This window comes from Myotis myotis, unplaced genomic scaffold (genome assembly GCF_014108235.1).
Source record: "Myotis myotis isolate mMyoMyo1 unplaced genomic scaffold, mMyoMyo1.p scaffold_m19_p_23, whole genome shotgun sequence".
In the NCBI taxonomy this organism is placed as follows: domain Eukaryota; kingdom Metazoa; phylum Chordata; class Mammalia; order Chiroptera; family Vespertilionidae; genus Myotis; species Myotis myotis.
This window is the reverse complement of record NW_023416328.1, coordinates 4,889,630-4,905,377: the sequence shown is the minus strand read 5'-3', so window position 1 is coordinate 4,905,377 and position 15,748 is coordinate 4,889,630. Positions and strand designations below refer to the sequence as shown.

General features: G+C 53.9%; 1 protein-coding gene and 1 long non-coding RNA gene across 7 annotated transcripts in view; one reads left to right on the top strand and one right to left on the bottom strand.

Moving 5' to 3' along the window:
• The window catches only part of SLCO3A1 (solute carrier organic anion transporter family member 3A1), a 145,061-nt gene that overhangs the window by 57,426 nt on the left and 71,887 nt on the right, over window positions 1–15,748 (top strand). The window lies entirely within an intron of this gene.
• Window positions 10,752–14,433, bottom strand: LOC118679173. The gene is made up of 3 exons (XR_004975158.1): window positions 14,189–14,433; window positions 13,745–13,920; window positions 10,752–10,841 (listed from the first exon to the last, which is right to left on the bottom strand). It is a non-coding gene; the product is annotated as an uncharacterized LOC118679173 (long non-coding RNA).

Here is a 15,748-nt window from a genome sequence, read left to right as displayed (position 1 = left end):
ACATTCGGAGGCACAGAGAGATGCAGTCACTGGCCCACAGTCACCCAGCTCCAGTGTGCTGGTGCCGGGATTGGAACCCAGGCCCATAGACCCAGGTCTGAGTCTGCCCCTCAGGGGCCCGCAGTTCTATTCAGCAGGGTCTGCATTCCACACGGGGCATTTCTGTGGCACGGAGCGTGGCACACTGAGGAGCTGCTGAGGCATAGACCAGAGGGTTAACGGGGAAAGGAAGCATGCTTAGGTCAGCGGTAGCTTTTAGCCTGGGGTGTGGGAGGGCAGGCCCAAGGTTTTCTAAACTTAGCCCCTTATGCTGCCCCTTCCCTGGGCTGACCTTGGGCCTGGCGCCTGCCCTGGTCCCTCCTGGAAGCTCCCGGCCGTGTGGGGGAGAATGCGGCTCCACAGCAGGACTCACCCACACTCCGGTTTCGCAGGCCAGACGGGTGCCCCCACAGCTCTGCAGAAGGGCAGCCTTCCTGTCCCCTTTGCTCGCTGGCCCCAGCAGGCCTGGCGGAGGCGGGGAGTGTTGGCAGCTCTGGCTCCCCTTGGTGGAGCCTTTGATGGGGCTACATGCCAGTGAGCAGGTGGAGCCAGAGGGGGTGCCAGGCTGCTGCTCCCCCCCCCCACCTTCCCCCCACCCACAGTGTTCTGGTCCAGAGCTGGTGCTCCTCCCCTCCTTGGCCTACTCCCCCTCCCTCCTCCACACTTCCGCCCTAGACCTCTTCCTGCGCCACATCCCACAGCCTGCCGCCCAGGCCAGCCCAGCCTGCTGCTGGCGGGTCACACCCAGCAGTTACGGAGCCCTCCCCACGGGCCAGGTACTGGCTCAGCACTGAGCACAGCGAGGCCAAGTCACTTGCCCAGGGCCACCCAGCTGGGGAGGAGCAGAGGCAGGCTGGCCACCCCAGCAGGTTGCTGTGGGGCCTGCGTTTCCAACCCCTGCCTCCCTCCCCCTCTCCCCCTCCCTCTCCCACCCAGTACTCTCTCCACACGTTCCCCTCACGCACTTTGCCTAAGACCTTCCTCCCATTCTGTCCTGCTGTCCCGGCCCCGTGCCTTCTAACCGGGTCCCTCCTGGGGCCACTCCTGGTGACAGCGGTCCCCGCCTGGCACTGGAGGAGTCAGGTCTCCGCACTTCTCGGGCCACATCTGATCAGTTTCCAGTGCCTTCCACAGGGGCCTGACATCCGCCTGGTGCCAGTAAAAAACAACATAGCAATCCATAATAATTTCTGCCAAGCTCAAGTGCATGTGGGCAGTGTGTGGCGCCTCCCCCAAGTCCAGGGTCCACAAGAGGGGAGTGAGGGAGGCTCAGGGACTCCGGGGTTGCAGCCAGGCTCAAACCCGGGCTAGCCGACCCCACACCCGGGCCCTTCCCAGTGCCAGCCAATCTCTCCCAGGGTACGGAGACCGGTCACTGAAACTGAATTTCCAAGCAATATTTGAACTAAGGACACTTCGTGCTGTGCAGAGAAGTGTCACCAGGTGATCCAAGAGTGCCACCTGGCCCCGCCCTGCCCCCGCCTAGGTTCTCAGACACACATCACATGCACTCGGGAAAGCTCTCTGCCCCTCTGTCTGTGAGTTCAGTGCCCCTATGGCTGCTGTCACGCCTCAGGGCTCCCTTGGCAGCCCTGAGAGCCTCCTGCGCCCACGGCTCCTGTAACAGACACCCCCCCGCACACCACCAGCCATCGGTGGGTGTGAGGAAATCTCATTTTCTCGGGGACGGCCGGGTACATATTCTGGGTCCTGACCGCTGCCTCTGGAGTTGTTCTTGCCCCTTGAAGACCGCCCTGGGCATCCCCTGGGCTCCCTTGAGCACATCCCGGGCAGGGGCTGCTGACGGTTCATGAGGGATCCTTCCAGGGCAGGGCCCCCTTGACCTCTGGCCTTGGACTTTGCCACCTGCCATGTTAGGAGAGTGATTTATTGAAAGGGAGGCAGAGGTGGATGGTGGGAAGGAAATCGCCCTTTTAACTTTATGGGCAGTTTTCCCCGCATTAATGTGCAAGCCTGCAGCCATGCAATTAGAGGTCGTTAGGCAGCTACAATGGGAAATTAATTCTGCAGCGTCCCCCCCACCCCCCATTTGTTGGTGAAGCTGCTCCAGGGCAGGGAAGCAGGCCTGCACCACTGGCCTGGTGACAGGGTTGTACTGTCCCCCTGGGAAGTGACCGAGAGCTCGCTCTGCTCCAGAGAGTGTGCGTGTGTGACATGGAATAAGTGGCCAGTTAGGACTGAGCCCCAGGCTCTGAGAGTCCCTGGGAAGCAGGGGGGCGGGGAGGAAGGGGGTTACTGAGTGGCTTTGCCTGGGGGAGTTTGGGGTCACCCTGGGAGGGGGCCTCCTTCTGCTGGCCTTGGGGAGAGCTGCAGCTCAACTCAGAGTTGAGGTTGGGTGACCTTGGCCAAGTTACATAACTTCTAGTCTCTGCTAGGCTTGTACTTGCTTAAAAAAATAAAACAACACAATTCTCTCCTGTGTCATTTTTAAGTGTAAAATACCTTCTAGTCACCCTCTATTGAGCTCAGCCGTGGAGCCTCGACCCAGGAACCAAGAGGTCACAGGTTCGATTCCCCATCAGGGCACATGTGCAGTAGGGGGCGTGCAGGAGGCAGCCGATGGATGATGTTCCTCTCTCATCCGTGTTTCTCCCTCTCCCTTCCTCTCTCTCTAAAAACCAATAAAAAAAAAAGTGAGCGAGTTCTCAACGTCAACTCTGGATTTGGGCTTCTCTTGAGCAGTAACGGCTGCACTTCAGACAGGCCTCGCTTTCTCTGTTTGCCCGCTTCCCACCTAATCTTCTTTCGCCGCGTGCACCCCGGGCTTGGCTGGCAGGCAGGTGACTTTGGGGCCTGCGGTTGGTCTCAGCGCAGTGCCGTCCTGGAGGCTGTGTATGTTTGCTCCCCAAGCAGGTGACAGGAAGGGCTGCGGCCAGGCTACAGGAGGCTCTCGGGTCCCCGTCAGTGCTGTTTATGCTCCCAGCAGGGCGTGGGAGCAGCAGCAGAACTCAGCCTCGTGCAGATAAAGCTGAGTGACTTCTGTGTTCCTTGCTCAACCTTCCACACCCCAATGCAAGCGTGACCCCAGCCGGCAGGTGGGTGTGAGGCCCTGCGTTGTTCCATCCCCGTCCTGCTCATTAGGGCCACCCCCTGCCAAGCTGGTTCTGCTCCCGCTTGGCGTGTGAAAGTCATCGCCAGCCGTCCTCAGGGCCACGCGTGACCCTGCGTCACGCCCCCGAGAGGTGTTGCCAGCCTGCGGGGTTTGGGGAGCGCGAGCTTAGCCACATCCAGAAGCAGAGGTGTTTGCTGAACCTCACCCCATTCCTCACATCCAGTTCCTCACCTCTGCACTTCCCAGAGGTCAAACTTCAAAAACTGTTTCTATGGCGACTGTGATGGGGCTGTGAAGGAGGGTGACGGGGGGCCGAGCTCAATCAGGGCCGGCAGGCTTCCCGGAGGAAGTGGCCACAGGCTCCGAGCTTCAGAGGAAGGGAAGCGGACTGGTTGACACCACAGGCCCAGAAAGTGGCCCTGTAGGAAATTGATCAGAATGGAGGCTCTAGTGGTTAGAGCCCAGCGAGTGGGGGATGGAGTGAGCAGGTTAGAGGGGCTGCACAGCACTGGTCACTGCCCCTTCCTACACAGGATCCGAGGGGGGCCACCGCCAGCCGGGACACTGCGCCCTAAACCGGCTCCGCAGGCTGCGCACCTTCACACCTCCCAATTCCTGGCAGGCCCTGCCCCGCCTCTGTGCCTGGAGCTGCATTCCTTCAGCCTGTGGACCCTGGTCAGTCCTCGGTGCCCCTCATACCCTGGTTCCACTGTCTGTCCCCCATCATATCCCCGTCACCTTTCCACTTGCTCCCCATGTAGCTCAGGCCTAAGAATCATAGCAGCTCCTTCTCATTCTAGGAGCTGCTCTCCCAAGGGCTGTATAAACGTTCCCTTGTTCAGTCTGTACTGTGGCGTGGGTCTAATCTCCCCATTTGGCAGGTGGGGAAATGAAGGCCCAGAGAGGTTAAGTACTTTGTACACAGCCACACAGCCTGGGAAGTGCTGGACTGGGATTTGAACCCAGGCAGGATTTGAACCCTGTGCTCTTCACTGCCACCCGGGGCTGCTTTTCCTCCCGTGCATGCCCTTCCCAGCTCTGGGACAGCATTTTGTATTCCTGAGCTACCCATGGCAGGTGCTTATTAGAGGTTTGGGCAACGAATGCCATCTTCATATTCTGCTTGCCTGGGCACCATGCCTGGTGCATATGCCCTTAATAAAGAAATGAGTAACGACCAAAAACAGATGAGAGCCACCTGTCAGGGTGTTTGGAGGCTGTAATTACCGGCATTTGTCGGGGCAGAGGTGCGAGTCCATAATGACTAGGCAGGTTCTAAATCCATCCCAGTCACCGGCGAGGGTGCTCCAGCGATGACCTGTAGGTCAAGTCCCTTGCCAGCCAGAGGCAGTGTTTTTACTGCTTGCAAAGCAGCTGCCTCTTGGGGGCATGTACTCTCCAAGCCCAGGGCTGAGGCTCTTGGTTCAAAGCAAGGACAAGAGGAGGAGAGAGGGGGTCCCCAAGCAGATGGTGAGAAGGCCCAGCTCAGGGGTGCACTGGGGTCAGAGACAGCCTTTGAAGGATGAAAATGAGTTCCAGTCTGGCCGTTGTCATCCCCTTATCTCTGCCTGCCTGCTGGGGCCGGCGGGTGGCTGAGCTCACAGCACTTCCGTGGCCTCCCAGCAGGAGGCCTGAGACCCAGAAGATCGGCCTGCATCTGGGAGCAAATGATTGAGGGGGTCCTGAGGCCAAATGGGCCCCCGGTGTCGGGGTTGGAAATCGAATGTCAGCCGTTACGGTGGTTCCCACGTCTGGGCAGCCGCTTCCCCTCGCTTGGGGGTCTTTGCCTGGCGTTCCGCAGGTCGGCTGGCATATCTGTCTGCAAGCAGAGTGAGTGGAATTTTTCAAAGGGAAGCATTTGCAAAAGATGAAAAGCAAACAGCTCCGGATGAATGGCTTATCTGGCAAAGGAAGCTCGCCTCTGGCACTGGGTCTTTAACCTTGTCTGACCCAGCAGAAGGGAACGGGACTTCTGTGTGTCTAGGAGAGAGAGCCCGTCTCCCTGTTGGGCCTAGACCAGGGGTGGGCAAACTTTTTGACTCGAGGGCCACCATGGGTTCTTAAACTGGACCGGAGGGCCGGAACAAAAGCATGGATGGAGTGTTTGTGTGAACTAATATAAATTCAAAGTAAACATCATTACATAAAAGGGTACGGTCTTTTTTTTTTTTTAGTTTTATTCATTTCAAATGGGCCGGATCCGGCCCGCGGGCCGTAGTTTGCCCACGGCTGGCCTAGACCCTGGGGAGAGAGCTGACACCCACCCCAGCACTGACTGTGATGGGAGAGACCTATGTGTCTGCTGTCCAGTCAACTGTGTGTCTCTCCTCGTTTCGGAGCCTGTGACTTCTGTCCCCTGGACTATTGGTCTAGTCTCCCACCAGTTTCCTGACTTCCGCCCCAGCACCCTGTCAGTCTCAGCTGCAAACCACAGCCATCAGTGTAATCTAACAAACGTGAATATGATCCCTGACCTTGGCGAGCAAGGCCCCTGGTGCCTCCCACACCAGTGTGAAACCTCCGGCTCAGAGTAAGAGCCTCTTACCATGGCCCACATGGCCCCATGAGGTTGGACCCTTCCCTGCTGCGGTCACAACGGCCTCTTTGCTGTTCCTCACATACATCAAGCTTTTTCCAACCCCAGGGCCTTTGCATGTGCTGTTCCCGCTACCCACTCCCCAGATCCTCGCAGTTCTCCCTCCCTTGGTGGAGGCTCTGCTCAGGTATTACATGATCAGAAAGGCCCTCCCTGTCAGCCTTGTATAAATTAGTGTCCAGACTCGCGGCCCTGCACTCCCTGACCCCTATTCTCACTTTTATTTTTCTCCACAGAACTGCGTGCTACCAGACACAGGTACATAGTTATTTAAGTTTCGTTTCTTTCCTGCTCCACCAAATTGCAGGTGCCATAGAGACAAGCACTGGGTTGAATTCACTGCTGTGTTCCCAGTGCACACAGAGCAGGGTCCGGCACATGAGAGGTGCTCCCCAAGTCCTGGTGCATAAATGATAGTGAGTGACAGCATGCCCACCTGCTCCCTTTCACATCCACCCCCACGTCTAGACCACGTGCCCCCAGCATCGCTCCGCTGCCCGGTCCTGGAGGAAGGCTGAGCATGGAGTTAAGCAGCCCTGGCTTTGAGTTCCGCGTCTTCGATGGGTCCTTCAGGGCAAGTTCCCTACCTTAGCCTTCATTTCTTCACTTGCGAAACGGCCGGAACCTGGCCTGCCTGGGGGGCTGTTGGAGGAATGGAAGTTCGGCTTGCAGTGTTTCGTTACTGGTGTGCTGTATTAATTTACTGTTAGACAAACAGAGAAAAAGCCCTTTTAAAAAATCAAACCGCTTTATTATGATATAATTCATACCCCATAGAATTTAGCCCCTCAGGTGTGCAGTTCATTGGTTTAGTCATTCATAGTTGCGCAGCGTCAGCACCATCCAGTTTTAGAACATTTTTATCATTTTTATCACCCCTATGCTCTCCCCCAGGCCCTGGCGCCAGCGGATTTACATTCTGTCCTTACAGATTTGCCTGCTCTTGACATTTCATGTAAATGGATCATACAGTGTGTGGCCTTTTGTGACTGGCTTCTTTCACGTAATAGAATGTTTTCAAGGATCGTCCATGTTAACATGCTTCAGTACTTTGTTCCTTTCTATGGCGACAATGTACCAGTATATGGATATATCACCGATTGTTCGTCCATTCATTCATTGATGGACATTTCGGTGGCTTCCCCTTTCTCACTGTTACCAATAGCACTGCTGTGAACTTCGGTGTGCAAGCACCAGGTGGCCGAGGGCCGCTTTAATTGGACGTATTCAGACCAGTTCGGACTGACTCAAAGTGACTTTCACACCTTGAACTGTTATGCCCAGATTTCAACATCCCCCAAGACAGACCACCAGGGAGCCAAGTCCGATGCAAAAGCATAGAGTCTTTTATTCAAGCCCAGGCTTGGTCCCCCTCTGCCTCCATTACTGGATGCAAGAGAGAGCCCCGATTCCCAAGAGAACAAAGAATTTATAGGGCTTGGGGAGTGGGGTGGAGGCACTTGGTCGATTCCGGTTGGTTGAGTGAGGGCCGGGGGGTAGTTTCCCTTGCTTTCCCATTGGCTGAGATAAGGGCAGGCTGAGTAACTGATACATTCTGTGGCTTTCCTGGGAGAGGAGTTAGGGACACAGCTATCAGTTCCATTCTGTTCTTTTACTATCAGTTCCGTTCTGTCCTTTTGTTAGGGACACAGCTGTCAGTTCCGTTCCGTCCCTTCAGAACCATTTCCCAAGTCCCCCAGAGCTCCTGAACTCAGTCCTTTTAAATTTTGATTGTACATTTATAGAGTTCTTACCCATCCAGCAGATATCCTTTTTTAAAAAGTATGTTTTTACTGATTTTTAGAGAGAGAGGAGGGGAGAGAGGGATAGAGAGATAGAAGCATTGATAAGAGAGGAACATTGATGGATCAGCTGCCTCCTGCACGCCCCCTACTGGGGGTCAAGTCCACAACCGGGCATGTGCCTTGACCAAGAATTGAACTGTGACCTCCTGGTTCATAGGTCTACGCTCAACCACTGAGCCATGACGGCCAGGCCCAGCCGACATCCTTTTGATACAGGAGTGATTCACCATTATTGTTTTCACTTTTTTATATGACTAGCTGGTTCGTCATTTGATTTCGCCACCTGCAATCGCCCTTTGTGGCCCCTACCAGTTATTATCTTCATGCCTCTCCTGCACTCACTCAGACACCAACTTTATTCCATGCTGTTCTCAGAAGTGATTGCGTTACTTTCTCCCCGGAGTGGCCCTTTTCTGAATGAAATTTGCCGTTCTGCTCCCAGAACCCCCGACTTCAAGCGGACCTGTCTGAAATGTGATCTATGAGTCTTGAGTTCATCTCCTTCCAGGCAATTTCTTTATCTCCTAATTACATTATCCACGACCCCAGTAGAATTACAAAACGCGTTTCCAGAAGATTCATTATGTCCTGACTGCTGGCGAGGGTGTGATAACAGAGGCAGCCCCAGGACCGCCGTGCCAAGCACCAGCCTTGAACCTCGCAGGCCTGCCCTGCCCCTTGGCCTCAGGAGGGCGGACCTGCTCCCCCAGTTCTGCTCTGAAGGACACATGCATTAATGGCAGACCTTCTCAAAGGGCTGTGTGTGTGTGTGTGTGTGTGTGTGCGCGCACACGCGTGGCGGGGGGCTCTCTGGTTTCCCTCTGAGGAAAGGAGGGGCGATAGCACCAGCGTGTGTCAGGCCTGGAGGTTGGTTGGAAACACGTCAGGCCAAGGAGTGTGGGGTTCCAGAGAGGACTCCCATTTGTCAAGCGCTTTTCAGTGCATTTTTCTGTCCAGTCCATTATGGCGCGCACCCCCCGGGGTTTGCACTTGTTTCCACTTCGTCAGGCCTCCGTTCATCTGTCACCACGTCATAAAGCCTTCCTGAATACCCTCCCCCTGCGACCTTGTGGGTCTCCTTCCTTGTCTTTCTCTTTCTTCCCAGCACACGCCTCCACTTAGCATGTTACACATCTGTTTATCTGTTGTTCCTCACTGGGAGGCAAGCCTTGTGACAGGGCACCGTTCACGGTCATATCTTTAAAAATTAAAACGGTTCTGAAAACTTGGAAGGGACTCAATAAATGTGTGTGGAGTGAATGAATGAATGCATTGAGTTTTATGAAAACCCTCCGGCAAAGGGACTATCGCCGCCAGCATGTGGGGGAAGGAACCCAGAGTCAGGTGACCGGAGAGGGTCACTCAAGGTCACGAGGTGGGATGTGGCTGAGCTGTGAGTGGAGCTCAGTTTGGCTGGATCCCTGGGCAGCCACCTCCCAGGGTTACAGGGCCCAAGAATATTCTCTGTCGGTCGTTTGAAAATTCTCCGAAAATGCCAGCAGCCACAACAGCCGGTGGCACAGGCGGTACTGACTGGAGTGGAAACTTTAAAAGTTATGAAGCAGGGCCCAGCCAGCGTGGCTCAGTGGTTGAGCATCAACCTATGAATCAGGAGGTCACAGTTCGATTCGCGGTCAGGGCATGTGCGGGTGGCGGGCTCCATCCCCAGTAGGGGACGTGCAGGAGGCAGTCGATCAATGATTCCTTCTCATCATTGATGTTTCTCTCTCCCTCTCCCTTCCTCTCTGAAATCAATAAAAATATATTTTTTAAAAAATAAAATACAATTTTTCTAATAATAATAATAATGGGACACATTTAGCCTCCTTGATGCCGGATGTCCTGTAATGAGTTACAAGCCCGAGATATGGCCCAAATCCCTGAATTTCAAGTAGTGCCGCAGAAGGGCCCTTAAACCAGGCCCGACAGGTCAGAATAAATCCTCCCATCAGGAGGGACAATCTCATTTGGGCCTCGGGAGGCTGTCTCAGCTTCGGGCTCTCCAGAAATATCCTGCACCGACTGCTCACTTCATAACCTGGATGGACGCTGCCCTTCATTTTTGCTGTCTGGCCAGCCTCCTCCTTCCTCCCTGGCCTGGCCTTGCTTGTGGGAGGCAGACCCTGCTGGGAAGCAGCAAATAGGAAAGGAACTTCTGGCCTTGAGGGAAGTTAGCAGGTGCGCGTGAGCGCGTGTGTCTGTGTGTCTGAGAGTGTGTGCATGTGTGCGTGTGTGTCTCTGTGTGTGTTCACGGCGGTTCTTAGGACGGAGGGTGGGCACGTCTGCTCTGAATCGCCTCTCCTCTAGCTGCATACCTCCTCCTGGAGGCATCCGCAAGGAGTGGGCCGTGGCCTTGTGAACCCGTCCAGCTGTGAGGATATTGATTCCAGCCCCGAGCTCCTTTGGAAAGGGGGAGGGAGGCGCAGATCTGAGAATCGGTGAGGTGCATGCTTGCCTGGCTCTCAGCGAGTCCCCCCGAGGCCTCAGAGCCTGGTCATTTTGGCAGGCGCAGGCACCTGTGCCGGGCTAATTATGGGCAGGTCGGATCTGAAAGAACAGGCTGAGTGGAATAGGTGGACAAAGGACCCAGACAGAAACAAGGCCTCAGCCTGGTGGCCCCACCCACACGGCGGCTGCCCCTCGGCCCGAGATGAGGTTAGGGTTCTCCTGCCTGGTGACAGATTTGGGACAACGAGCTTTGTGCCGACCGAGGCCAGCACTGGCGCCAATGCCCATGGAGTGACTCGCAGTCAGGGAGCGGAGAGGCAGACAGCCCGGAGTGTGAGCTGAGCAGGATTCAAGCATCAGCGTCTCAGCGAGACGGCCTTCCTGTGGGGAGCATCACCCTGGTCACAAGGTGCTTGGGCTGAAAGGGGTGCTTGCCCATTGGAGCCACCTCCCAGGGTTACAATTCTTTGCAGTTGAGCTTGGCCACCCGCCCCCCGCCCCCCCAAGGTATTGAGCCCCACACCTGAATTTTGGAAACTAGGCTTTGCATTAAAGCACTGGGCAGAGATGTGCTTTTCACATGCAAATTTTAGAAACATTTATTTGAAGGGGTCTCTGAGGAGCAGTAACCTTCTCACACCCCAATTAACCCCTGTCTTAGAAGGCCTCAGCCGTGGGAGGAAGGCAGCCAGGCCTGGCCACGCTCACTGCTCAAAGCCAGCAGGCGGCATGTCTCCTGTGAGGAGGTGCATTCAAACCCAGTGATAAGGTGGCACTGACGGCAGGTAAAAAACCCAGCCCCTGCTTCTGCGGACAACCTGGCTGCTGCACCGCACGTCCTATTTGTATGACATTTGACTTCCAAAGGGCAGCGTTAGTCCTGGAGAAGACAAAAGATCTGTGTCGGTTTTGGGGGGAGAGGGGCAGCATGACAAACCAGGCATAGTTGGCGTTTTTGAACTCCGCTTTCAAATAACTTGGTAAATGTCTGTAACAAAGATACCGCAGCCTGGGTGGCTTGCACAGCAAGCATTTACTTCTCCCCGTTCTGGAGCCTGGGAACTCCAAGATCAAGGCACTTACAAATTTGGTGTCTGGTGAGGCCCACTTCCTGGTTCCTAGATGGACATTTTCTGGGTGGTCCTAACCTTAACCCTAACCTTAATCCTAACCCTAACCCTAACCATAACCCTAACCCTAACCCCACTCCCTCCATTATTTTTTATAATATATATTTTTATTTCAGAGAGGAAGGGAGAGGAAGAGAGAGAAACATCCATGATGAGAGAAAATCATGGATTGCTGCCTCCTGCACGCCCCCTACTGGGGATCAAGCCCACAACCCGGGCATGTGCCCTGATGGGGAATCGAACCGTGACCTCCTGGTTCCTAGGTCGATGCTCAGACACTGAGCCATGCCAGCCGGGCCTGGGGAAGAATTTTAATAACAAGGCCAGCCCTGTTTCTCCCACATTCTTTTAGAAGCGTGACCCTGAGAGCCCTGGGTGGGCATACTTTTTGCTCTAGACCAGTGGTTCTCAACCTTCTGGCCCTTTAAATACAGTTCCTCATGTTGGGACCCAACCATGAAATTATTTTCGTTGCTTCTTCATAACTGTCATGTTGCTCCTGTGATGAATCGTCATGTACATACCTGATCTGCAGGATGGTCTTAGGCGACCCCTGTGAAAGGGTCATTCGACCGCCAAAGGGGTCGCGACCCACAGGTTGAGAACCGCTGCCCTAGAGACATCCTCTTCAGCTGCCCCTGTGTACCCTTCCTCGCCAAGTCCAGCTTAATCTGGAACGGATTCCCCTGGATGGACTGAGCGCCGAAACCAGTCAGAAAGAAGCACGAGGCGGAATTTCCCCGGAGTGCTCAGCACGCTTTGAAAAAGAAATTACTTATTGCTTTCTGGCGGCAGTAAAAGCACATTTGCCGGGCTGTGGCACGGGGAGGCCGTGGGGACTGGAACTTCGTGAAAATCAAGGCTTAATATTTGTGACCAAAAGCAATAAAGTCGCGTCATGGACACGAGCGTGAGATCGCCAGGAAATCGGCCACAGGAGCCGGACCGGGGGAAGAAGGTGGAATTCAGAGCACGTGGACAGACCTCTGGCTTGTGTCCTGGTATCAGATACTCATCCACAGCTGCCCCAGGGTGGGGCTAGACCAGCCGTGGGCAAACTGCGGCCCGCGGGCCAGATCCGGCCCGTTTGAAATGAATAAAACTAAAAAAAAAAAAAAAACCCGACCCTTTTATGTCATGATGTTTACTTTGAATTTATATTCGTTCACACAAACACTCCATCCGTGCTTTTGGTCCGGCCCTCCGGTCCAGTTTAAGAACCCATTGTGGCCCTCGAGTCAAAAAGTTTGCCCACCCCTGGGTTAGACACTTCCGTGGCTTGTGTAGTAAGCCCGTCTATGGAAACTAAGCCACTCAAATGAAGGAACGTGACCATGGTTGCTAGGAGAGGGTGAGACGCTGCGAGAGGGAATGGGGTTCAGGTCCCATGGATTTCAGTCCCGCGGCTGAACCCCCAACCCTCTCCCAACCAAACGAGGCTTGTGTTTATCCAGACGGGGAGCTGCAGGGCCCAGCCTGCACTCGGTTATTCCCCCTGAAAAGAGAGGGTTGCGCCTTCGTTTGACTTGCTGGCCTGGCCGAGCCGTGAGATTTGTGGTCCCCCAGTTTATTGACTTTTCTCAAGGGCAGGGCTGGGAACCCATCTGGGAGCCATAATTCTGCAGCTTCCGAGGGAGATAACGTTACGTTTGATAACTTTCTCCAGCGCTGTTTGCACAAGCACAGGGGGAAAAAAATGAAAATTTATCGAAGCGGATTTCCTGGCTGCTTCTCCTGCTCCTCTTACGGGAGATTTACAAGTAATTTTAAGTCCAGCATTTCCACAGTCTAGATACCTTTGCGCCTTTTTCCTGAGAGATAAGACGGGGTATGAAGTGCATGCGTGTAGATAAGGGCTTCCTAATGTTTTTGCTTAAACCCATCCGTAAAAGTTTCAGGGAGTACCAATAACACTTTCCATATACACTTCATACTTGTGTTTCTTAATATAGAATATAATTACAGAACAAGCAGAAATGTACATAAAAAGAGATAGAGATGAAATAATCAGTATTTTATAGGCTATCTCCAAACATAAAAATATGCACTTAGAGTGATGCTCATTGTTAATGATTTTGAATATAAATCCACATTTGAAATTATTTGCAGAACACGCTGCCCTGCCCTTTTTTTGTAATTATTTGCATTTGTATTATTAATATTATATCCAATCCATGCTTTCCTTAGCTGGAATCATTTTTTTAAGTGAACTTTTAAAAATATATATATTCTGATTGATTTCAGAGAGGAAGGGAGAGGGAGAGAGAGATAGAAACATCAATGATGAGAGAGAATCATGGATCTGTTGCCTCCTGCATGGCCCCTACTGGGGATCAAGCCCGCAACCCGGGCATGTGCCCTGACTGGGAATCTAACCATGACCTCTTGGTTCATGGGTCAATGCTCCACCACTGAGCCACACCAGCCGGGCATTACATGTATATTATATTGTAGTGCTGGTCACTCCTTTGCTACACATACAGTAGATGTTGAAAGTCATAGGGTGGGGAGGCAGGGAACACAACGAGCATCCAAGAAGCCAGGGTAAAATGGGGAAGGAAGACTTTCTGGACTCCGTGATGACTTTGTCATTCGATCGAGATTTAGCAAATCCCCTCTCAGCCCGAGATGATTGTCTCTACCCCATATTTACCTGTGGCCACTGTGCATGCATACCGGGAGCAGGGCCCTGGCCGTGTCGTCAGCTTTGACCTAGTGAAGATTATGACCAGCAGTGACCACTGTCTTGGCCCCAGTTCCATGGGTTTTGTTGCCTTATGACTCCGTCCCTGTACAGTCATGGATTTGTTGAGGCTGCAAACATCACACCTGTGATCATGGAAACCGTGTTGGCATCTCCCAGGAGTGAGCCCTCAGCAGCGTGGCACGGAGTAAAGTGTTCTCTGCGCACCCGGTGCCCTCCCAGCCCTCTGCGCTCCTAGTGGAAGCCAAGGTGTGTCATGTATGCCCTTGGCTCCTGGAGGGGACCCAGGGGAGGATGACAGCTCCTCAAGACTGTCAGCCACACCTGCCTCAGCGCAATGCCCGGGGTGACCAGCTGTGGCGCTGTGCGCCTCCTGCACACCCCCTTACTCACCATCGGTGCTTCCCAGGGGGGCACGGGGGCACCTCTGATGGGTGAGGGCAGGGGTGCAGTTGACAGCATCATCCTGGAACACCGTGGGAAAGGCTGTCCTAGGGCCGTTGCTAGGACATGTCCTGGGTCTAAGGTCTCTGGCAGGGATCTGACGGGAGACAGCTGCCAAGAAGCAGGAGTCTGAGAATTTTGGCCCCTCGGAGGCTTCCCCCGCCCCTGGTCCTCCCTCCCGGGCCTGCTCCGGGCCCCGGGCTGTGGTGAGCAGCCTTCCGTGGGTTCCAGCCAGGCTTATCTCCCGAGTGCAGCCCGTGGGGGAGGAGGAAGCGGATCGCCGCCTCTGTGCACGGAGGAACTTTCCCACCATTGTCCTGGGACACACACTAGGGCCCGCATCGTCCCTTTAGTCCAGACCTTTCAACCAGCAAAACTTCAGGCTGCTCTGCTCCTAGCCTTTGGAATTCAGGGGAAGCATTTCATTTTGGTATATTTGTGTGAAAAAGACGGTTGCGGAGCACTTCGGGTTTGAGGTTACCACTCTAAACACTTTTATACGGAGATGAAATTTGAGAACGAACGTATGGAGAGAATGCTTTAGAGGCTAAATGGAGAACACGTAGCCCCTTCCTTGGAAATGGCTCAGAAAGCAGACAGTAAAGCGAACAAGCGCTAGAATGGAACTTGGCAGGGATGACATGCGCCTTCCTTCTTTTCGTCCAAACCGCCATTCTTCTGATAAATGTGTATTGATTATCTCGCTGTATGCCAGGCATTTAGAATAGTTACGATCCAAGTCCTTTCTTTATTTAATAGACCTTGTCCTGTGGTAGCCAGCCTGCAAGCTTGGCCCCCCCAAAATCCTGGTCTCCTGGTGTTCATACCCTTGGCCAGCCCCTCCCACATGGACAGGGCAGACCTGTGTAACCAGCAGGACAATGCAGACGTGGTGGTGTGTGACGTCCAGGGCGAGGTTGTGAAAGATGTGGCTGCTTGCACCCCGTTCTCTGGGACCCCTTGCTCCATCGGGAAGCTGGCTGTGTGTGGTGAGGACACCCCCACATGGAGAACGGAGGCCTCCTGCCCCCGGCCAGCACCAGCTCGCCAGCTCCCCTGGAAAATGTTCCGACTTTAGTCGAGCTTACAGATGCCCGCTGCCTTGACTGATGTCTTGATTATGGTCTCGTGAGGGAGCACAAGCCGGCAGCACTCAAATTCCTGCCCTCTCCTTGTGTGAGATGATATATGTTTATTGTTGTTTTAAGCCTCTGGGTTTGGGGTAATTTGTTACGCAGAGGTAGATAACTAACACACACCCCCTGCTGTGTGCCAGGCATTGTTTTAAGACCTTTGCAGGTACTATCCCATTAACCTGCATAGCAACCCTTTGAAGAACGTACTGTTGTTGTTCTCATTTTACGCAAGTGGAAACTGAGGCTCAGAGACATGTCCATGACTTTCCCAAAGTCACAGAACTTGCGAAAGGCTGAACCGGGATTTGAATTAAGCAGTCTGGTCAGAGGCCACATTCCCAACAATTACACCGTGTTGTCCTCAAAGAGGAGT